We start from the raw sequence: 24,604 nt of genomic DNA, 5'->3' as shown, positions 1-24,604 counted from the left end.
AATAATAATAATTATTATTATTATTACTATTATTATCACAGTATATAAATATTTATTTATAAATAAATGCTGTTGTTAACAACAATAATTATACTACTACTACTACTACTAATATTAATAATAATAACAATAACAAAATAATAATAATAACAATAATAATAATAATTATTCATAATAATTCATTATTCATTGTTAAAATTATAAGTATTAATCATGTACGATTAAATAACATAATAATAATAATAATAATTCAGTTTTGTCATAAAATGAATACTATTTTTTTTTGGCATATTTAAATTTTAAACCCTTTATGTATGTATTATTTGCAACTCCTCAGAAACCAGAAATTTCCTTCTTTTTAAGTTGTTAATATTTTACAACAGCAAAACACATGGAAAAGTGTTACATGAAGTTCACATGAATCTTGTTTATTATTTATTTTCCCTTTTTTTTTAATGTTTGTTTACCATTTTCCTGTTTCGCTTTGCTACAGTATCTACAAACTACCTATAAAAAGAGGAAAAGAATACTTTTAATAAAGAGAAAACACAGCGCACCTCATGACCCACTATATAATATACAAATACAAATGGTGGTTTCCGGTGTCAGTTGTCTATTATTCAAAAGACGGATATGCGTGGCTTCAAATTCACGTCTGGTGTTAACATCTCACCTTTGCCTGCATAATCAGAGGGCGAAGGTTGTTCCAGATTGTCTTTTCTGTATGTTACCCTTGGATTTAACCCAGTGTTTACAACAACAATGTAAATCAGGGCGCATGAATCGGACTACTAAACACTCATGTCTGAAAGCTTGAGCTCTTTCAATTCAACCATAAATCAAAATTTTTTAAATGCATATATAATTGTTATGATGATAATTATATTAATAATATAAAACGACAACAAAAATAATAATAAATAAGTAAATAAATAAATAATCAATGTAGTAATAAATAAACATATAAATAAATGAATAATCAATATAACAACAACAATAATAATAATAATAATAAATAAATTAATGAATAAATAATCAATATAATAATAATAATGATGATGATGATGATGATGATAAATAAATAATCAATATAATAATTATTATAATAATTATGATAATAATAGTATTATTAATAAATAAGTAAATAAATAACGAATATAAATAAATAAATAAATAATCAATATAATAATAATAATAATAATAATAAATAAGTAAATAAATAAATCACCAATATAAATAAATAAATATTCAATATAATAAAAAAAAATAATAATAATAATAAGTGAGGCCTACTAAAACCTCAAGTCTAAAATGATTTTTAAAAATTTAATTCATCCATGAATCTAACATTCCGGTGTGCTCAGATTTTAAAGGCCCCATAACTCATGTCAAAAAGTTAAGCTGGCAATTTTTACCTTCAAAGTGCCGTGTGCGATAATAACAAGGGTAATTTGCAGCAATGTTGTGCTGTAAAGCGTTTACTGCAGCTGCAAGCAATGACTGACATTATGTTGACATCAGGGAGGCAGTAAACAATCTGCAAACAGTTAAGGTTAACGTAGAGAAAAGACGACAGGACACGATCATCAGGTGGATGGAGTTTTTTATGAAACCAGTTTGCTCTCAGAATCCCGATCAATTCCAAACGTATTACATTCAGAAAGACCTTCAGAAAGCAGTTTTAGGAGGCTACGCAGTTTGTGCCGTTCGCTTAACCTGCGAGAAACTTTGTTTTTCATAGTCCCACTTGCTTCAAAACATCCTTTGAGAATAGTTGCATTCATCTGAGAATTGGACAAAACTGTACAAACACATAAAGAGGCACATCCTTGACATGACGGATTATCTTACTTGAAGCCAGATCGATTTCCAAAGATGCTTCCAAAAGAAAGACTGACAAGAATATGCAGTCAAACAGGAAAGGTCTTTGAAGTGAGTTTTTTTTTCTTTCTCTGAATCTATACTCATCCCACGTGTCCGAGCAGCACCTCTCTTCGCCTCCTGTCTCATTAGAGATGAACAAAAACCGTTGGGTTCGCACAAACGCTTGACAAATTCTTTTCACTTTTTCTGTCCCACAAAAAAGGTTGATTCTTCCTCGCAGCAAGTTTCTGCAGAAGCTAGCACGGAAACGTACCATCTGTTCAACATAGCGTGTCGCTCTGACACCCTCTCGCCCATCACTCAAAATAACCTGCCACGCTTGAAGATTCGCAACGGTGTTTTGTTACCTTTACCGGGTTTTGAAGTCGACTGTTATGGAAATGCGAGCATCTGTGTTGGAGAACACAGCTATCATTTCCTTTGATTCGATAAACTCCCACGGTTTGCATTTACATGGGCGATTGCTTGACTTCTTGTTACCTTCTACTTCATATATATTGGCTCATTTGCATATGATTGTTATTTCCGCACGGTGCGCCGCTCTTGCCTTATCTTTGAATTCCCATGTGCTATTGTTTAAATCCAAAGGATCCGCGAGACCTATTCTTAAAGGATTAGTTCGCCCAAAAATGACAATTCTGTCATCATTTACTCGCCCTCATTTTGTTGCTGTTTTTTCTTGAGTGAAGAAATTTGCTGGTTCCTCTTTTCAGTGTAATTACAATAGCGACTGGAGCTTTTAGGCTTCAAAAAAAAAGGACGTGAAAGCACTTCAAACGTGTCCTAAAAGCACTCATTAACTGTATTCCAATCCTTCTGAAGTTATATTACAGTATGTGACTAAAATAAAAGATATTATCAAAGACAATTTATGTACCAAGATATATATTCAGGAAATATTCCTGACAAATGTACTTTTTTCATGAATGAATGAATGAACGAACAAATGAATAAGTGATGAATGAATGAATGAATGATCAAATGACTGAACAAACAAATGAGTGAGTGATTAAATGAATGAATGAATGAATGAATGAATAATTAAATAAATGAATGATTGAATGAATGAATGAATGAATGAATGAATGAATGAATGAGCAAATGACTGAACAAATAATTGATTGAATGAATGAATGAATGAAAGAATGAACAAATTAATAAATGAGAGTGATTAAGCGAATTAATAAAATAAATAAATGAATGAGTGAATGACTGACTGACTGAATGAATGAATAAATTGATTGAGCAAATTAATAAATAAATGAATGAATGAATAAATGAATGAGCGAATAAGCGAATGAGCAAGCAAGCGAATGACTTAATGAATGAACGAATGTGCAAATAAATGAGCAAATGAATGAATGAGCAAATGAGTGAGTGAGTGAGTGAATGAATGAATTAATGAATGAATGAATGAAGAGTGATTAAGTGATTTAATGAATGAATTAATAAATTAATTAGTAAATGAATGATTGAGCAAGCAAGCAAATGACTGAATGAATTAATGTGCAAATAAATAAATGAACAAGCAAAATAAATTAGTGAATTATTTAAGTAATGAATAAATTAATAAATAAGCAATCTATCTATCTATCTATCTATCTATCTATCTATCTATCTATCTATCTATCTATCTATCTATCTATCTATCTATCTATCTATCTATCTATCTATCTATTTTATTTATTTTTATTTTATTTAATTTTTTATTTTGCTTTGCTTTGTTTTTTTATTTTTTTATTTATTGTTTTGTTTTAGGCAATGCAGTGGCGCAGTGGGTAGTGCTGTTGCCTCACAGCAAGAAGGTCGCTGAGTCTCTGCTGGGTCAGTTGGCGTTTCTGTGTGGAATTTGTATACTCTCCTCACATCCGAGTGGGTTTCCTCCGGGTGCTCCGGTTTCACCCACAAGTCCAAAGACATGCGGTACAGGTGAATTGGGTAACCAAAAATTGTCCATAGTGTATGTGCGTAAATAAGAGTGTATGGTTGTTTCCCTGGGATGGGTTGGGCATTCGCTGCGTAAAACATATGCTGGCTGTTGTGACCCCAGATTAATAAAGGAGCCAAGTCGAAAAGAAAATGAATGAATGCATTTTATTTTATTTTATTTTATTTTATTTTATTTTATTTTATTTTATTTTATTTTATTTTAATTTAATTTAATAATATTTTATTTTATTTTAGTTTAGTTTTGTTTAATTTATTTTTATTTATTATTATATTTCATGTTACAATATATAAGTTTAGAGCACCAAACAGGTGACACTCAAAAACTAACATCCCAATAATAATGCGATAAGGAGCTTTGAGTTAATGAGTTTAGATTGAGGGGGAAAAGCTTTCAAATGAACTAACACCTAACAGACCTCCTATTTATAACAATTTGCAGTTATTATACTGTATTTTTTACCTTAGTTATTAACTTAAATGACAGTAAATGTAAAACCTTTTTAATAAAATAAATAGTACCTGTATACTGTACGAGTAATAGACAGCAAGCTTAGTCAATTTAATCCACAACGCTGTTTCCATTAAATTAATGCATGCTGCTATTTCCCCGGGGACGGCCAATCTCTGTTTAAAACATGTTTGTGTTTTCTCATCATAAAATGTTTTGTTTGCGTTGAATATAAATGCAAATGAATCCTATCTCGACAGGTCATGTTTGTGTTATTGGCCAAAATTAGAACAGTGCACTTTAAATCAGTATATAATGCCGGAAGACGACAGTTTAGGATTAGTATCTCCCGAAAGTTGTTTTGATGTAATTGAGCTCGCATTTGCATTTCAAAAGAGCTATATGGTGTGGCGAATATCTCTGAGAGCTATTAATGAAAACAAAAACACTCTTCAGATGCTTGTTACGACCCCTGTTTCTTTTAACTCTCTACGCGGAAGCAATCAAAACTCAGATTGAAGTCTGGAGGCAAGACCTCCGTATGGAAATGTACATTGTCCTTGAATTATTGTAATTATTTACAGAGGACGCCGTACTGAATATGCTACTAGAGCTGGTTAGCCATATGTTGGACGCTGCCGTAAGACAAAAACAACCGTCTTTTTGACTTCATCTAGTTTTGGAGCTTAAATTGACAGGCTTTTGAATGCGTATTCAGAAATCTAGCCTTCCAGCTTTAGCGAAACAGACATGTAGCCTGTTGGGATGAATGTGAAAAGATGAATGCCCAGAGACGTCTGCCTTTTGTGTAGTATTTCTGTACTCTCAGGACGCACTATAAAGTCCCTTCTCATCTCTTCACCATGGTAACTGCTGTATTCTCGTTGTGATTTATGCGCCGATGTATCCGTGGGTCAGAATAACTACACATCACCATGAGGCTGTTGATTAAATGGGCAGTTGCTCTCAACGCTTCCTGCTCGCTAATGTTAAAAGAACATAAATAAATAAATAAAAAAAAGTCCTTGCACACAATTAAACACCATTACATAGATAATTCCCTGCAGCTGTGCTATATTCATACGGCTTTTACAGATTCGCCAGTGTGCCTTAGGGACTAAATAATGCACCATTTTTTTTCCCCCGCTTTGGAATTTGACAGTATGTAAGGTATATTTATGTGTTTTTACCTCACGGGAGATGGATTTGAAGTGGTGTGGGAGTTATGTTGTTGTGGTGGCCTTGTGTTAATGGGTTGTATCGTTTACCATCTGGAACTCCAGACCAACTGTCAGCTTTTTAATGACTTTGACAAGCTCTCGGCTGATTTGTACAATTCAGTCCAGAGCTTAGGCCTGTTCGGATGTGTCAAACGTTTTCCTCAGCTTGTCCCACACCCTTCAAAATCGAGACATCTTCATTTAATGAGAATGGAGTGTTGTTTGATTGACAGAGATTGTTGAGATCAAGAGTAATTAATTTGTGCTTGAAGCAAGTAAGTGTGGAAGATTCATTGGTTTAAGGAAAATATGTTCATCTTTAGTCTATTGTTGTGTTACCATAATCAATAGTTGTTGTAAATTATTGGGATTTTCTTTCTCATAGCCCACTAAAGAATAAATCAACCCATCTAATTGGTTGATGCAGTTATCAAAACCGCCCAAATGCTAGTCTTTATGGCTTGGTGACACTTGGCACTTTGCCGGAAACATGTTGAATAAACATGAATAAACAAAAAAAATTTTACTTTCTGTCATTCTTTTTTCTTTCCATCCTATCCGACCAGCCATTAATCCATCCACTCATCTATCTAATCAATCATTTGTTTGTTTCAGTTTATTTATTCGTCCACTCATCCATCAGTTTGTTCATTTGTTCAAACAAAATTTCTCCATTCATTCATTCATTCATTCATTCATTCATTCATTCATTCATTCATTCATTCATTCATTTATTCATTCATCCGTCCATCCATTTATCTGTCCAATCAATTTGTTTGTTTGTTCTCTTGTTTGTTTATCAGTTCATCTGTTTGTCTATTCATGCATCCATGTGTCTTGATTGATTGATTGATTGATTGATTGATTGATTGATTCATTCATTCATTCATTCATTCATTCATTCATTCATTCATTCATTCATTCATTCATTCATTCATTCATTCATTTATTCATTCATCCGTCCATCCATTTATCTGTCCAATCAATTTGTTTGTTTGTTCTCTTGTTTGTTTATCAGTTCATCTGTTTGTCTATTCATGCATCCATGTGTCTTGATTGATTGATTGATTGATTGATTGATTGATTGATTGATTGATTCATTCATTCATTCATTCATTCATTCATTCATTCATTCATTCATTCATTCACTCAGTTGTACATTTGTTGCTTTGTTGCTTTGTTTCTTCATTTATTAATTCATTCATTCAATTCAATCATTTGTCTATCTATCCACAAACCCATTCATCCGCCCATCCATCCATCTGTCCATCCATCGTTTGTTTGTTTTTTAGTTTGTTCATTAGTTCATTCATTCGTACGTTCATCCATCTATTTGTCCATAAATTCATCGATACATCTGTCTGTCCATTCATTAATTCATACATTCTTTCAGTTTGTTTGTCAACTAGCCGATGTCTAGCCAGCGTCTAAGGACAACATCATTTTGATCTCCAATAATGACATTAAATTATGTTAATATTTGGTTAATTTTAGGTTGTGTTGGAAAGTGACCGAAATCCACAATCGAGCCAACATCTTAAACCAACATCATATTTACGTCGAATGCTGACATTTATTCATCAGGTATGGCAACCACAATCCGATATCTGAAAGACGTTAGTGGTTACGTCCACACATTGTCAAGCTGTAACATCATTAGACGGTGAAATTTGGTTGATTTTAGGTTGGACATTGACGTCTGTCCGATGTTCTGATGTGAACCCGATTTTCATTTCCAAGCAAAATGCAGCTTCCCCATGATGGAGCGATTGTTTACAAAGTTTTGTTTTGTGTTTACCTCATGGATAAGTTAGTTGGACGTCTGCCGGTTCCTGCCTCAAAATGAGCGAGTTTGAGCCACTTGTACATTAAGGAAGCATTCAGAAAAAAACAAAACACCAGCGAAGAAACTCGACACAGAGGAACATTAACACCTCACTGTTAACTAGCAGTTCGGAAGTGTTATTGCAGAGCAACAGAAACAGTGCGTAGAAGTATGAATGCACAGCTACACGCGTTGTATGCGCCGTGGGTCACGCCGATCACTTGACGCAGAAGTATAAACCAGGCTTAAGCCTAAGTCTTCTTGTTTTATGCTGCTAACTGCAGTTCTACTTTTTCTGTTGTTAAACATGCAGAACCTGGATCAACCCTGTGACCCTTCAAATCCTCACACCTTTCAGCCGAGTTTCTAGAAGTTGGAAGAAAAGCCTCTTATAAGTAAGAGTTGCTCCTCATTTCTTCCAGTCTTGATATTCTAGACTCATTACTGAGCACATTTTAACCCCACCCCCGTCATCCCCTCCACCCCCCTAAAGCCAAGTGACTCCTGTTTCCATCATAATTACTTACTCTGTTTCTCCTGGAGTTCACAGTGTGCGCACCACATTCATTTTTTTTTCTTTCTTTATTTATCCCCTGGTCATTCTTATTCCAGACCCCTAATTGGCTGCAGTGGCGGTCCTGTCTGTCACCTCTGTTTCTCACCCCTGCTGTCATGCAGACCTTCGCTGAGCGTAAACGCCATCAAATTTCCCATCTAACCTTCAGAGGAAAACACAGCTTGACTTTCGCTTTAAGTGCAGGGTTAAATATGCCTCGTCAGACTAGTGCCTAATGAATCTAAAGCAACTGTAGAGTGTGAGTGCAGGAAACAAAGTGGGAAATGTCCTTGTTCTCAAGAAGAGATTTCTCATTGTAATGTCCTAGTTTGAAAACTCTGCACGCTGACAAAACACATTATGAAGTTGCTTTTTTATTTAGCAAATAACAAGCAGGCTCTTGTGTGTGTATGATGTTAATTTATATACCGTGAAAATTCATCATGCATCACTACTTTGCATCCAATTTGAAGGATTAATATAAATTTACATCATCCACAACAATTAAAAGTCCTATTAAAAAAAAATAATAATAATAATTATAAAATGGACTGCGAAACGAACTTCGAAAGAACTTGTGAAATGTCCTGTGACAATCTGAGCTTTTCCTAAATCGGGATTTCTATTTAAATCCGATTCATCGCGCAGCTTTTGATAAACTGAATCAAAATGAAATCTAAATTAAGCTTAAAATAAACCTTGTGGTTTATCGAAAGCTGACATTGTCACGCACATCTTGCGAGGGAAGAACAGTTCTATGATCAGCAGTAAATATGCATTGGAAACCCATATGGGGTGTTCTCGGAAGTACATATGTTTTGCATATTTAAATAAGAGGTTATATATCACAGGTTGCACATGTATATTTTTAGCAGCAGCATGTGGGTCAAAATAATATTTTTTCGGTAACATCTCTGGTTTAGATTCACAATTCATGGTATTAACAAGCCATTAACAAACACTCATAGCCTAATAAACTATTATTTGCTGTTAATTAGTTAGAGGTATTATAAGGTAGAAGGTTATTATAAGGTAGAAGTTGGGTTTAGGTTTTAAGTAGGATTAGGAATGTAGAATAAAATCATCCTTTATAACTACTAATGAACTTTTAATTCCTGTTCCATTGCTCTATTTGTTACTTGTTTGCTCCCACTTTCTTTTGCCGTCTGAAGAAAGGTTTTAATAATTTGGATTTTTCATTCATTTTAGTTTCTATTTAGTTTTGACTTTTTGTTTTCAAATTGAGTTAGTTTTAATTCGTTTTAGAGGCAGATTTACTAGTTTTTTTAGTTTCTATTTTGAAATGACTTGGTTTTAGTTTAGTTTTTATTAGTTTCAATATTCATTTTATTATTTTTTTTAAATAAGGATATTTAAAAAAAAAGGCTTCTACGTTTGTGCTTGCTGTCAATTGTGGACGAAATAATCGATAAAAGGCTTCAGATAAACTGCTGTGACAACTGCAGGCGCTGTGTGATGTGCGTGCACACGAGGGGGAGTCAGATTTATGTAGGAGTCAGATTTCAATACAACACCGGCACTGCATGTTCCTCCATGTTCCATCAGTCATGGGTTGTTCTTAAATGATTCATTCATTTTGAAGAAAGATTTGTATGACTGAGAGTGAATCATTCATTTACGTATACGCACATTCGGCAAGTGGAGCTCGTGTGCTACCTTGGAGTGGTGTTTCGCGCAGAATGTGCACGTTTGGCCTTAAACCATATCGATATGAACAATATTGGATAATACCGCTTCGCGTTGGGGAATCATATCGATATATCTTCAGAACTCGATATACCACCCAGCCCCAGTACAGAGTGGCATTACAAGTAACGCAAGTTACATAATAATATTACTTGTGTATGTAATAAGTAAATTAATGCATTACTTAAAATTATGCAAGTTACTTTTTAGTTTGATTAAATAGCTTTTAAAAAATAAATAACTAAATTAAAATGAGAAAATAGTCATGATGAATCACATACTCAATTAGAGCTGCACGATTTGGTGAAAAAATCTAATTGATTTATCTGACTTAAATTGTGATTTGTGATTTTAAAAGTCGGGGAAACGGGAGCATCCGGAGAAAACCCACGCGAACATGGGGAGAACATGCAAACTCCACACAAAAACTCCAATTGACCCAGCCAAGGTTCAAACCACCGACCTTCTTCTTGTGAGACAACAGTGCTTACCTAAGCCATCGTGTCGCCCCCAAAATGTAATTTACTACCATTTTATTAAACCCCAAAGTTATGAATTAATTCAGAGCAAAATAATAGGTGAACAAGAGTGTACCCTGATTATAAGCCTAAATGAAATTGTATATAAACTCTAAACTTGTCCCTCAAAAGTGATTTGTTAATTAGAACTGTGACATGTGGAAAAGCTAAGAGAAAATAAAAGCTTAAAATACCACATAATAAGCTTGTAAGAAGTTGTTTAGAAAAATATTGGAAACCTGTAATCACTGACCACCATACTAAAAACAAAAAACAGATACTATGGAGGTCAATGGCTACAGGTTTTTAGCTTTCTTTGAAATATCTTCTTATGTGTTAGGGTAAGCCCTAAAATAAACTCTTAAAGGCTTAAAACCTCTTGAGAGGAGTAAATGTTCAGTTTTGGTGGGTTAAATATCCCTATAAGCAAATATTTATATGTAAACAAACTTTTTGACAGATAATATTTATGTATTAATTTTAGAAACAGCTTATTGTTCTCTTAGCACAGCTTCAGTTTTGATTTCCTGTGATGCTACAGTGTGGCTTTACATCTTTAGAAAACAGCTAATGATTTGGAACAATGCCTGTGAATAGTGTTATTACCTGGTCAAGTATCATCGTTTTTTTATGAAAATCAATGCTATTAATTTTGTAAACGGCAAAGCACATGATAAATGCACTTACCACACATATTTTCTCCCAGCATTCTTCATTCATTAGGAATCAGACCCATCAATTTCCTGGAAGAATAAACTCTCTCGTCTAATGCGTTTTAATAAGTGGTCTGATGTGTGAACACTGAATAGGCACAATGTTTTATTCCTCCTGATGTACTATGCAGCTCGAGGTTTCAGACAAGCTTTTTATGTGGTATTTTAAGATCTTTTTCTGACTTATTTTCTCTCGGCTTTTCCATGGCTCCTATTCCTATTCAATTCTCATCAACCAACCAAGATTTGAGTGCCAAGTTTACTGTTTAGGCTTGTAATCAGGGTTCGATGCTTTTACATCATTGTTATTTACCTACTATTTTCATCAAATTTTAAGAATAACTTTTAGACAGAGCCTTGTAGTAGTCTACCCAGTTATACTTAAAGGAGTAGTTCACCCAAAAAGGACATTTCTGTCATTATTTACTTGTTTTAAACTTTTTTTTTCTTCTTCTGTAAAGCACAAACATTTTGAAAAGTGTTGTAAAACTGTAATCATTGACTTCCATCGCATTTGTTTATCCTACTACAAAAGTCAATGGTTATAGCAAAGCGCACAAAATCTCCAAGAGGCGACACTCTGGTGCAATTTGGGAAACAACCACTAGATGGCAGCCATTTTGGAATGAAAACTTGTATAGAACAATAGCATTTTATAAGTCTGTAAAATAATCTATTAAAAGTGCTGATGATTGAGATAGTAAGTGTTGTATTGTCGTCTTTCAGGTTGTATCTCAGGTTTAATGCGCTTTTTAAATAAATAAATAAAAAACAAAGTAGTTGCTTACTATTGTGACAGCAATAAGATCCAATGGACAACCGATCGCTTTCACTCCAAAATGGCGGAATCCGGGGCTGTTGCTGGGCGCTGCTGTTGCAATGGAAGGTTCTATTGAGTGTCGCCTCTTGGTTATTCTAAGCTCTTTGATTACAGGTTATCAGCTTTTTTCCCTTCATTTGTGTTTTACAGAAGAAACTCGTAAAGGTACAAAATAACTTAAAGGAGAGTGAATGTGAAGTCATTTTTGTTTTTTGGGTGAACTGTCACTTTAGGGTTAAGTTTAGGGGAATACAATTTCCAAATGTTACAAGATTGACAAATGTCAAGGCAATAATGCATCTAACGTAGGGCTGGACAATAATTCGATATCAATATATATCGCGATATGATTTTTAGCCCCATTTCTGGTATTTCGATATTAAATTGCATATATATATGTATATATATATATATGTATATATATATATATATATATATATATATATATATATATATATATAAATATATATATATATATATATATATATATATATATATATATATATATATATATATATATATATATATGTAATGTAATGTATTGTAAATATAATGCAATTTTATATCGAAATACCAGAAATGGGGCTAAAAATCATATCAGCGATATTGAAAAAAAAACTATCGCGATATATATTGATATCGAATTATTGTCCAGCCCTACGTTAGATGCATTATTGACTAGACATTTGTCAATCTTGTAACATTTGGAAATTGTATTCCCCTAAACTTAACCCTAAAGTGACAGTTCACCCAAAAAACAAAAATGACTTCACATTCACTCTCCCTTAAGTTATTTTGAACCTTTACTAGTTTCTTCTGTAAAACAAAAATGTAGGGGAAAAAGCTGATAACCTGTAATCAAAGAGCTTAGAATAACCAAGAGGCGACACTCAATAGAACCTTCCATTGCAACAGCAGCGCCCAGCAACAGCCCTGGATTCCGCCATTTTTGAGTGAAAGCGATTGGCTGTCCATTGGATCTGTCGCAATAGTAAGCAGCTGCTTTGTTTTTTATTTATTTATTTAAAAAGCGCATTTATATATTCTATTAATAATAATAATAATAATAATAATAATAATAATAATAATAATAATAATAATAATAATAAGGTTATATTACATTAATTAGTCAGATAAAACCCTTAAAAAATGTTCAAGATGAAAAGCAACCAGAATATGAATATACTCAAACTACTCTTTTCTATTGCAAATATTAATGTAGCCTTTACCCTTTTTAATTTTTTTTATTACTATAATTATTATTCTTTTCTGTTTTTTATGATGTGGATGTCATAATTATAAGGTTTTAGTATTATTTTGATTATTTTGACTTTTTAGCATATACAAAAAAAGCTGATAAAAATTTGTTCATCACGTTGGTCAAGCTAATTATTTCACATTTCTTGTTTGTAAAGGCTAAATACAAATCAAAAGTGAACACATATTTTTGTTTTACTGTTTTTGTTTGAGAAAAACGTTGTTAGAGCCTGGAGGTATTATAGACTTTGCAAATTCAGTTTGCAGACATTTGTAGGTACAGACATCTATTGTGTGCGTTCTTGGCAGTTTTTTCCTGGCTTTCTAATATTGTCCATATCGATATCGGAATTACATCACATCGACCTAAATTAAAAAATATATATCGTGATATAAATTTTTGCCATATCATCCAGCCCTAATCTAACAGTGCAAAATCAAAATCATTGTGTGGTGTTTTAAGACATTCACTGAGCTGATGTTTCTTTTCAGAAGCTCAGTATGGTTTTATTCAGTCTGCTGTTGTCATGAGGCCTCAGGGATGCTCCAGACTGACGGTTTGGACAGATATATTTCTGCATGTTCGTCTGCGGAAGAGCTCATGGGTTGAATTATTTGGCCCAGCACTCTTCAGACGGGACTAACAGAGCGGTCCATCCAATGCCCCCTTGGACTAGTTGAGTTTACTGCCGGAAAAAAAAGCAACTCTGGGATAAACAACTCCATTTACAAAGACACTTTCTGACAGCCCAGCAGATCCGCCTGGTTAAAGTGACCTGGCGACATTCCCAAAAACTGAAGGAGTTTGTGAATGTACGTGGGAGTTTCTGCAGCTCTCGGTGCTTTTGTGCACTTTTAAGAAATGAATTCTCTTTAGACCCCCCCCCCCCCCACACACACACACACATTTTCAGCAGTTTATGACTAATAGTGGACGCATTTTTAACTCAACAGCTGTCATTTATATGATTTCTCAGAAACACTTAAGGGTGCTTTCACTCTTGCCTTATTTAGTTCGGTTGAATCATACTAGAGTTCGTTTTTCCTCTTGGTGCGGTTCGTTTGGGCAGGTGTGAATGTAGCAATCGTACTCGAGTGCACACCAAAAGCGGACCAATAAAGCATACCGAGATCTGCTTGAAGAGGTGGTCTCGGTTCGTTTGTGGGGAAAATATGATCAGAACTAAAACAGACCCAACCGCAAAAAGCACTGCGCCCTTGTGAACTAATCCTGCTGCCGTAGGCCGATGCGCTGTGCGTTATGGGATATAGAGGAAAAATATTTGTTGACTGCGCTTTACCAACAGAGAGAGAGGAGGAACAACATTACCTGATGGATCATCAGTAATATTTCCACAAGACGACCATGTCGCAGTTTAGCAAAATTAATTCATGCCTCCTCCTAAAGTGACATGCGATGCATTGAAACATTGTTTTCCAGCCGCGGCCGCGCTTCATTCTCGAAATAAATAGTTTGTCTAAAGCAGGGAAACAATCAGCAAGAACAGTCGTCCCTTCATAATAAAAAGCGGCATTTTGTGTCTGCCCGTTTGTTTACTTGCGGGAGTTTCATTGGCATTTTCCCACACGTGAATTCTGACCAATCGATAAGCAGTTTAGGAACTATGTTCCACAACATCTGGCCAATGAGAGATGTGGATTTTGTCAGATGACAAAATTAGTTATTAGTTATAAAAAACGATCTTATTCTGCATTCCCAATCCTACTCAAAACCTCTACCTTACTAACTATTAATTAATAATAATTAATTAGTAGTCAGCTAATTTGTAGTTTATAAAGCTAGTAGTTAGTAATAGTTTGTTAATGTTATGAACTATGACCAAAACTAAGTTATCAATTTTTCAAATGATGTACTTTTATGTTATTTTACATACGACATGAGGTCTTTCGAAATAAGTAAAGAATTAAAGGTTGCATTTACTGCATAGTGTGGAGTTTGCATGTTCTCCTCGTGTTGGCGTGGGTTTCCTCCAGGTTTCCCCCACAGTCCGAAGATTTGTGCTATAGGTGAATTGATTCAAATAAATTGGCCGTAGTATATGTGTGTGAATGAGTGTGTATGGATGTTTCCTAGTACTGGGTTGCAGCTGGAAGGGCATCCGCTGTGTAAAACATATGCTGAAAATGTTGACAGTTCATCCCGCTGTGACGACCCCTGATAAATAAGGGAGCAAGCAGAAGGAAAATCAATGAATGAATATAATGCATTGATCAAGTAAAATTGTTCTCTGATAATTATATTAATATGCATTATTAGTATATTAGGTACGTTTAAATATGCTATATGCTATTCTATTACCCCATAAAATAGCCCTAGAATCAGAAGGTCTGTTGGACAAATTTAAAACAAATCTGAGTTGATATTAGAATTTCATAAAAAAAAAACAGGTAATGTAGATAATATCGTTTTAATGTGAACTTCATATGAAGAGTTCAGATGCAAAAGCAGCTAAATGCCACTTCTGCCAAAAATGAGATAATGACATGGATTGAATGCTTTATGCACATAGTACACCATCAACAAATAGATTTGCTTCTAATCATCCAAAACCCAGCATCAGCACATTCAGAAATAACAGTTTGTTGGCAAACGCTACCAAACACCACTTGCCTTTGACAGCAAAAGCCGCTATATCCCGAGAACCAATCAGATGGTGTGAATCGAATCATATGTTTTTAATTGCAGCGCGCTGATACGCTGGTTTTATGAGGAGAAAACACAATGTACAGTTTGAAGTGTAGCATGCATTTATAACGTCCTCTGTCTTATCCTTCCGTCTTTCCGTCCATCCATTCATCCGTCCATCCTTCAGTCAATCAATATATCCGTCCATCCATCCATCCATCCATCAGTCTATCAATATATCTGTCCATCCATCCATCCATCCATCCATCCATCCATTATTTATCCATCCATCAATCCATCCATTCATCAATCAGTCGGTCCATCCATCAGTCTATCAATTCATCCATCCATCCATGCGTCTGTCCATCCATCCATCAGTCCATTCATCAGTCTATCCATCCATCAATCCATCCCAATAACAAACTCTTAAATAGAAGGTCTGTCCATCAGTCCATCCATTAGTCTATCAATCTATCCATCCATCCATCCATCCGTCCATCCATCCATCCATCCATCCATCCATCCATCCATCCATCCATCCGTCAATCAGTCCATCCATCCATCCATCCATCCATTCATCAGTCTATCAATCCATCCATTTATCCATCAATTCATCCATTCATCTATGCGTCTGTCCATCCATCCATCAGTCCATCCATTTATCAATTCATCCCAATTACACACTGTCAAATAGAAGGTCTGTCCGTCTATCCATCCATCAGTCTATTAATCTATCCGTCCATCCATCCATCCATTCATCCATCCATCCATCCATCCATCCGTCATTCAGTCCGTCCATTTATCCATCAATCCATCCATCCATCCATCCATCCATCCATCAGTCTATCAATCCATCCATTTATTCATTAGTTCATCCCTCCATCCATGCGTCTGTCCATCCGTCCATCAGTCCATCCATCAGTCCATCCATCCATCAATCCATCCCAATAACACACTCTCAAATAGAAAATTCCATTTTGAGCATGCCAACTCTTTATTAGACATAAAATAAAAAATCATGTATTAATATATCATTTTTACTTTAAGAATGCATTTCGATGATTTTACATTACCCAATTTGCCAGTACATGAATGCCAAAAAAAAAAAGATGTATAGTTCTTAACTTTTGAGAAATTACTGCTTCTTTTCATTTAAATGGCCATAATGTAACATTTTGTATGAACAATTTAGAATCTGTTTATATGTGAGATATATAAATAAATTAGAAATAAAGTGATCTTCATATAAATAAAAAACGAAAGCTTGTATGATGTTGTACATCCAAGATTTAGCATAGCCTTCATGTTCTGTATTAGAGATTTGTAGGATTTATTAATCCTGTCAGCATGTTCAGGTGTTAACGGCACAAAGATGGCTTGACAGACACACTTTATTGGTCCCCAAGGAAAAATTCAGACAAACCTTTCAAAGCAATAGAGACTACATTATTCATAAAACCAAGAATCTAAAGAATACAGATAAAGCATTAAAAATATCCCTCCATGTTCTGTCAGAAATAAAACAGATTATCTTTAAAAGCCCTCATTATCATTTTAATCTTATTACATATGAGTTGTTCTGTTCCAAGTCTTCAGTGAGGCACAGACTGTACACTTTTTCTCCTAAGCTCTGTACTTATTGTCTAGATTGAAGACTCCAGAGTTTTGGTGTAGATCCCTAGAAACAGAAACTCTATTATGTCCTTGAATAGCAGAAAAAAAAAAGAAAATGTGTTATATGTTCACGTTTGCGTGGATGTGTTGGATTAGCCAAGTGGATTTTGTCCACTAATGAAAAGCGCACATTTCACACATTGCTTGTGAATCTTAAGGTCATGCTCATCAGCTTGTTCTCAGACGTACTTGAGCGTATGAAAGGTTAGATCATGTACTTGAAGATGCTAGATTGAAATCAAGACAGGTTCATACTTGTATATAACTGAAAATAGCGCTGTTTCATAATCTTGATAGCAATGGGTTTGCTTACTTTTTAAGTAAAGTCAACTAATCACTTTTAAAGTCAACTAAGCACTTTAAAAGCAACAGGTTTACTCACTTTTAAAATAAACTTGTCACTTTATTAAAAGCAGCAGGTTTACACTTTAAGTATTGTTGACCAATCACATTTAAAGACAATTAATCACTTTAAAAGCAACATGTTTACTCTTAAATCAAAGTTAAATTGTTGCTTTAAAAGCAATGATTTTACAAATTTTAAGTCAATTAATCGCTTTTAAGTTCAGATAATCCCTTCAAAAGCAACATATTTACTCACTTTACGTAACACCAACTAATAACGTTTAAAGCCACAGGTTTGGTCTCTTTTTACTTACTTGAAGTTTACTCACTTCAAGTAAAGTCAACTAATCACATTTATACTCAGCTAATCATTTCAAAAACAAAAAGTTGACTCACTTCAACAAAACCAAATAATCACATTTAGTCACCCAATTGCTTTATAAGTGGTTTTAAGTGAGTTAACTTACTTAAAGTAAAGTCAACTTATCGCTTTTAAACTCAACTAATCACTTGAAAAGCATTGAGTTTATTCACTTTTAAAGTAATTAACTTGTCGCTTTAAATGCAACACATTTATTCACTTTTAAAGTAAAGTCAACTTGTCACTTTTAAAACAAAGGGTTTTGTCAGGTAATGTCAACTAATCGAATTTAAACTCAACTAATCACTTCAAAAGCAATGAGTTTACTTCAAGTAAGTCAACTAATTGGATTAAAAGCAACAGGTTTACTCACTTGAAGTAAAAACAACTTATCACATTATCAACAAAAGCAAAGGGTTTACTCCCCTTTTAAAGTAAAGTCAACTAATCACTTTTAAAGCAACAGGCTTACTCACCTCAAGTAAAGTCAATTAATAGCATTTAAAGTCAACTAATTACTTCCAAAGCAACAGTTTTTTCACCTCAAGTAAAGCCAGCTTATTGCATTTTAAGTCAACTAATCACTTTAAAAGCAACAGATTTACTCACTTTTTAAAACATGGCTAATACCTTTAAAACCAACAGGTTTACCAACTTTAAGCAAAGCCAACTAATCGCATTTAAACTCAACTAATTACTTCAAAAGCAATGAGTTTACTTCAAGTAAGTCAACTAATTGCATTGTAAGTCAAATTATTGAATTAAAAGCAACAGGTTTACTCACTTCAAGTAAAACTTACTAATCACATTTAGTCAACTAATTGTTGTAAAAGCAAATGGTTTACTCCCTTTTTAAAGTAAAGTCAATTAATCACTTTTAAAGCAACAGGCTTACTCACCTTTCTCAGGCTAATACCTTTAAAACCAACAGGTTTACCAACTTTAAGCAAAGCCAACTAATCGCATTTAAACTCTACTAATCACTTGACAAGCAATGAGTTTACTCACTTTGAAAGTAATTAACTCATCGCTTGAAAAGCGACACATTTAATCACAAGTCAACTTGTCGCTTTTAAAACAGAGGGTTTATCAGGTAATGTCAACTAATCACTTCAAAAGCAATGAGTTTACATTAAGTAAGTCATCTTTTCGCATTGAAAGTAAACTTTTTGATTTAAAAGCAACAGGTTTACTCACTTCAAGTAAAAACAACTTATCACATTTAGACAACTTATCGCTTTAAAAGCAACAGATTTACTCACTTTTTAAAGTAAATTCGACTAATCACTTTAAAAACAACAGGTTTACTCACTTTATTATAAGTAAAATCAACTAATTCACTCACTTTATTAAGTGAAGTTAACTAATCCCTTAACTACCCCTAACTAATAAAAGCAACAAGTTTACTCACTTAAAGTCAACTAATCGCTTTTAAAAGCAATAGGGTTTATTTACTTTTTAAAAGTAAAATCACACAATCAGTTGTAAAGTTGGGCGAGGCAGTGCCGCAGTAGGTAGTGCTGTCGCCTCACAGCAAGAAGGTCGCTGGGTCGCTGGTTCAAACCTCGGCTCAGTTGGCGTTTCTGTATGGAGTTTGCATGTTCTCCTTGCCTTCGCGTGGGTTTCCTCCGGGTGCTCCGGTTTCCCCCACAGTCCAAAGACATGCGGTACAGGTGAATTGGGAAGGCTAAATTGTCCGTAGTGTATGAGTGTGTGAATGAGTGTGTGGATGTTTCCCAGGGATGGGTTGCAGCTGGAAGGGCATCCGCTGCGTAAAAACTTGCTGGATAAGCTGGCGGTTCATTCCGCTGTGGCGACCCCGGATCAAGAAAATGAATGAATGAATGAGTTGTAAAGTCAACTAAGCTCTTTCAAAGCTACAGAAGAGACCTTTATAGAACAAAACAAGAATTACCATTTTACTTAAACCCATACCCAATAAATTCAAAGAAATAGAATATCTCATTCCTGTATGAATATAAACACACGTGTGCACAATATGACAAACATCTAATTTTATGCACTTAGTTAACTTTATTCATGTCAATTTCCAACTTGCTTACTGCTATACCTACATCTCTTTTTTTCATCGAGTCTTCTTATTGTGTGACTTGCTGGAAACCTGTTGTAACCCTTCAATATATAGCTGCTCTTCCACACCTCACAAACCTTTATGTCCACGCTTAATGTAACCTCAAATCGTACCATTTAATTTGTATAATTTAAGGCCTTAAGGAAGGCTTCTTATAGCCTTAGAGGGTTTGCTTTACGAATGCCAGGCAAGTCAAAGCCAAAAGACGCTGGAAAAAGCTCAAAGAAGCCATTCATTTCTCCTGAATGCATTTCTCAGAGGACGGTAATATATAATGGTCCACCTTTGAATGTTTTACTGGATTTATGATTAGAGGTCCAAGCACTCAATATCATCGGCGTGTGCGCATACTCATTAATTTTCATAACTGATGTATATTGGAATGATAATATTTACACTTTGTCCGTCTGTGTGTTTGTTTTATGAAGGACAGGCATGGAGAAAGGCCACAGGTTCATGAAACATGTCTGATTAAAAGCGGTTTTTGTCCTCGGGCTCATTTATCAATTGGCTTTTTTCTAAAATGGAGCAAAAAAGTAGGATGGAAGAAGCCAATGCTACATGGTACAGGTGTTTTGCACTAGATTTTACAGCTGGGTGGCTTTTCAAGGACACTTTCTTGTCTTCTCCATGATATGCTGGCTCTTAGAAAATTGCATACATACAATATTTGACTGGCTGTTTTAAGTATTTTGGATGTATGAGATAGACGGACCGCTCTGGTTTTGGGTAGAAAGGATGATGAATTTGTCTTTTTGGGATTTCTGACATAAAGCGAATGCGAGATGGTCTGGCAAAAACAGGAGGGATGATGTATTTGAAAGTGTTTGAATCAGAGATGTGCGAGGTGACCTTCTACAGAGAGGATGCACTTTCTTATCAAGGTTAAGTCGCATCGTTAAAATGGACGCCCACATTTGAGCTTTATTGCAGTTTTATGGATTTAGATTTACATTCATATGAGTTTTTCCAAAACTATGGGATTACATGGTTGTATAATGTACTGCCAGAAACTTGCCTCTATGGAGAACTGCAATTTAGAAAGGGAATGTCTCGGGATGAGGTGGAAACTATCTATCTATCTTTCTATCTATCTATCTATCTATCTATCTATCTATCTATCTATCTATCTATCTATCTATCTATCTATCTATCTATCTATCTATCTATCTATCTATCTATCTATCTATCTATCTCTCTCTCTCTCTCTCTCTCTCTCTCTCTCTCTCTCTCTCTCTCTCTCTCTCTCTCTCTCTCTCTCTCTCTCTCTCTCTCTCTCTCTCTCTCTCTCTCTCTCTCTCTCTCTCTCTCTCTCTTTCTCTCTCTCTCTCTCTCTCTCTCTCTCTCTATATATATATATATATGTGTGTGTGTGTTTGTGACGCTCTTCTTTCTTTTATTTGCTCATAAAGTTTGTGTACAGTTTTATTATATTTTATTTGGTTTTATTTCTTTTTTACATTTACATTGTAACATTTTTTATAGAGGTGTGAACCTATACTGGTCTCACGGTTCGGTTCGGTTCGGTTACAATTATTATGCCTTCGATTCGGTTCAATTCGATATCTTGGTGCATCACGGTGCATTGACGATGCTTTCTATATACAGTGTTATATTTTAGGGGGGAGGCTATAACAAGCTGTCTGTATAAACACACAGACACACAGCACCACACTGTCTCTCACGGTCACAAACAAACACACACACACACACACACACACACACACACTTAAGCCCTCGCAACAGGGAGAGCTCGCGCTGAGCGGAGCAGAAAAACAAACAAAAAAAAAAGACAAAATAAAAGAAGCACTTTTCCAGACGGTCCCTTACTGAGAGCTCCTCTCAGCGCGAGCTCTCCCGGCTAAACACATATTGCGAGGGCTTAAACGGAGCAGTGCTCGTAATGTCGAGCGAAAAAAAAAGAAAGACAACTGTGAAACATAACCGGCCTTGTCTTTTTGTAGGAAACACACTTTAGATCTTTTTATTGCCGTCTATAACTGAATGTGTGTCAGGAAAATCGAAAACAAAACCAACTGAACCGCGCTCATTTCTGGCGCCCACTGGATGTACAGCGCCTTTAGCATATGCCTATGGTGCCTATTCCACGGGCCGGCCCTGAGTTGCCTGAGTGTTGTAAATACTCGCGCTCACCTCCCTCGCGACAGAGCACATAGGATATAAATGACGTCACTACATAATAACCGGTTATGATTATTACTGAACCAATACAGAATTGTCCGCGTCTGCATCGTGGTGCACCGAAGAAACAATTAATTTTGACACCCCTAATTTTTTATATTATTATTATTATTAGTGTTGTTATTATTATTATTTTATGTTTTAAGTATGTGTGGATATTTTACTTATATTTTACTTATATATACATACTCTTGTAATAAATGTTTTTTGGAGGTTTACAAAACTAATAGTGGTGTAATGTTTCTCCATTTACACTTTTCTAGTGACAAAAAGTAAAAATAAATATTTTTCTTGTGCAAAACATCACCATATCCATCTCCATCTAATGTTGCTCCCTTTATTATTGCTATTTAAAGTATTATTTGATCACAATACATTGGTCTCTCTAAGTGTAATGCTTTCAATAAGTGCTTCTCTATGACTAAACGCTCTCATCCAGTAATAATAAAAAAAAATAAACCACAAAATACATAAAAACTGAAAAACACTGACGTATGCACCCACAATCAATTACCAAGTGAGGTTACAGTACAGAAGCATCTTGAATCTCTGAGATAGCAGAATTTGATTTGGTTTATTGCGGTGAACTGGATACCGAGGCCATTCAGCTATGAATCGGATCCTCATTCAATATTTGCCAAAGTTCAATGATTATGACCTATGAGACTGCAGCTCACTGGCGGGGAAATCATAATCAATTCCCACGTCCCTGATGAAGAATCGCATTGCCCTTAAATCAATTATCCCACGTGTCTGGGACATATGCTACATCTCCAGTGTCGCCTTCTAAACACACACACAGGAGCCTGAAGTCTGCCGTTAATTCATTTGTTTGATGAAGGACTCTGTTTTTCTCTTGTCATGGATCTGTTGGCCTTGAATGATGGTCCTCATCTGCTCTCAAATAAGCACTGGATTTTTCAGTGGATACTGAAAAGTATGTAACACCGTCTTCCAAGCAAGTATATACAGATGAAGTCAATATTATTAGCCCTGACACCTTTCAGCCGTCAGAATCAAGAGCTTCAACAGTCAATGTAATCATTTCTGATCATTAAATGGGGTCAAATAATCCTTACAAATTAGGCTTGCTATGATAGACTGTGTTGACGGTGTTGATGGTGTTACCGGTGTTAGGATGCAACACCGGTCACATCACTTTTCCACAATACTTTTTTAAAGTAATACGTAAAAATACTTAAAAAAAGCAATACTTCTTTTAAGTATTCATTTTTTTATGAAATATTTATTTGATTTAAATGGAAAATATAATTCGGAATAGTTTATTTAAAACGGGATCATGCACAATAAAATCTGAACATGGCTACAATGCGTCATATTCACGTGAGGACAAGGAGAGGAGTCGAATTTACAGAAAGAGAATGGCGGACGATTTAGTACCTAAACCCAATTCAAAAGCGCCTGTTTGGCAATATCTTGGATACAAACCCAATGCAAAAAGAGAACCTGAAAACGTTAATAAGGCAATCTGCAAACTTCACCTGACAAAGGTGGCCGTATCTGGAGGACACGCAACTAATTAATACACGCACCTTTAACGCACATACTTGATGTTTAACTATTGGTGGGTCGCGGGTAGATAAGATCAGTAGCCATAAATACGCAACGCACACTCTCCTTTTAAAAATCACGGGACCATCATCTCACAATGTTTAATAATAAATAATTGTATTTTTTGTTAAAACGAGTGATTTAGCAATGCCGCGCAATTAATAAGCCAACTGCAGAGAAACAAAGCAACCATCGTGGCAACCGCAGTGATCACTTTTTCCGAACTTCAGCTGTTCTTTTTTGCACTTGATTATTATGCGTTTAATGTTAAAAATCAATAATGAATAGGCCGACAAGAGTGTATGCTGTGTGTGTGTGTGCATTTGTGTGTGTGTGCATATTTTATCACTGAAGCCGCTCTCTTCAAAAAACAAGAGTTGCTTCGTCTGTCTGGCAATATTTTGGCTTTTAATAAGTTAATTGAGATGAGCCAATATTTAAAAAATGCAGTAAAGTAAATGTGACGTGCGGCCACAAATTGAATCTGAGGTCTGATCCCATCTCTCTCTCTCTCTCTCTCTCTCGCTCGCTGTCATCCAGACATTGAAACAGATGCCACACAAGACAAGTCGCAAAACTGAGCCTGGTACCTTTGCGAAATCTGTCAAAATACAGCACTGAAATTAACAGGCATAAATGTCTCCGAGCCAAAAAATCTATCTGTAGGATATCTGTAAAAATGCAATCAGCTAATGTTATGTAGAAGTTGTATCGCCTACTAATTATATTAAATCTAATAAAATGAAAACCAAAAGAAAAAATTCATTGCATTTTTGGTTTGATAAAAAATATACATAAATGAAGATAATCAAA

General features: G+C 34.9%; 1 protein-coding gene across 10 annotated transcripts in view; it reads left to right on the top strand.

Annotated features, from left to right (window-relative positions):
* Nucleotides 1-24,604, top strand: part of LOC137490698 (bis(5'-adenosyl)-triphosphatase-like) — a 746,092-nt gene that overhangs the window by 112,616 nt on the left and 608,872 nt on the right. For 2 of the 10 annotated variants that reach the window (XR_015502309.1, XR_015502302.1), the window contains exon 2: nt 7,641-7,722. The exons of 7 other annotated variants lie outside the window; for them this stretch is intronic. The gene's annotated coding sequence lies outside the window, so the exon portion shown is untranslated. Of the gene's footprint in view, nt 1-3,642; nt 3,814-7,640; nt 7,723-24,604 lie in introns of all 10 variants that reach the window. One more of the 10 variants, XR_015502301.1, reaches the window with a different exon arrangement.

This window comes from Danio rerio, chromosome 11 (assembly GCF_052040795.2).
Source record: "Danio rerio strain M-AB ecotype USA chromosome 11, GRCz13ab, whole genome shotgun sequence".
NCBI lineage: Eukaryota > Metazoa > Chordata > Actinopteri > Cypriniformes > Danionidae > Danio > Danio rerio.
This window is presented reverse-complemented; position numbering and strand designations above follow the sequence as displayed.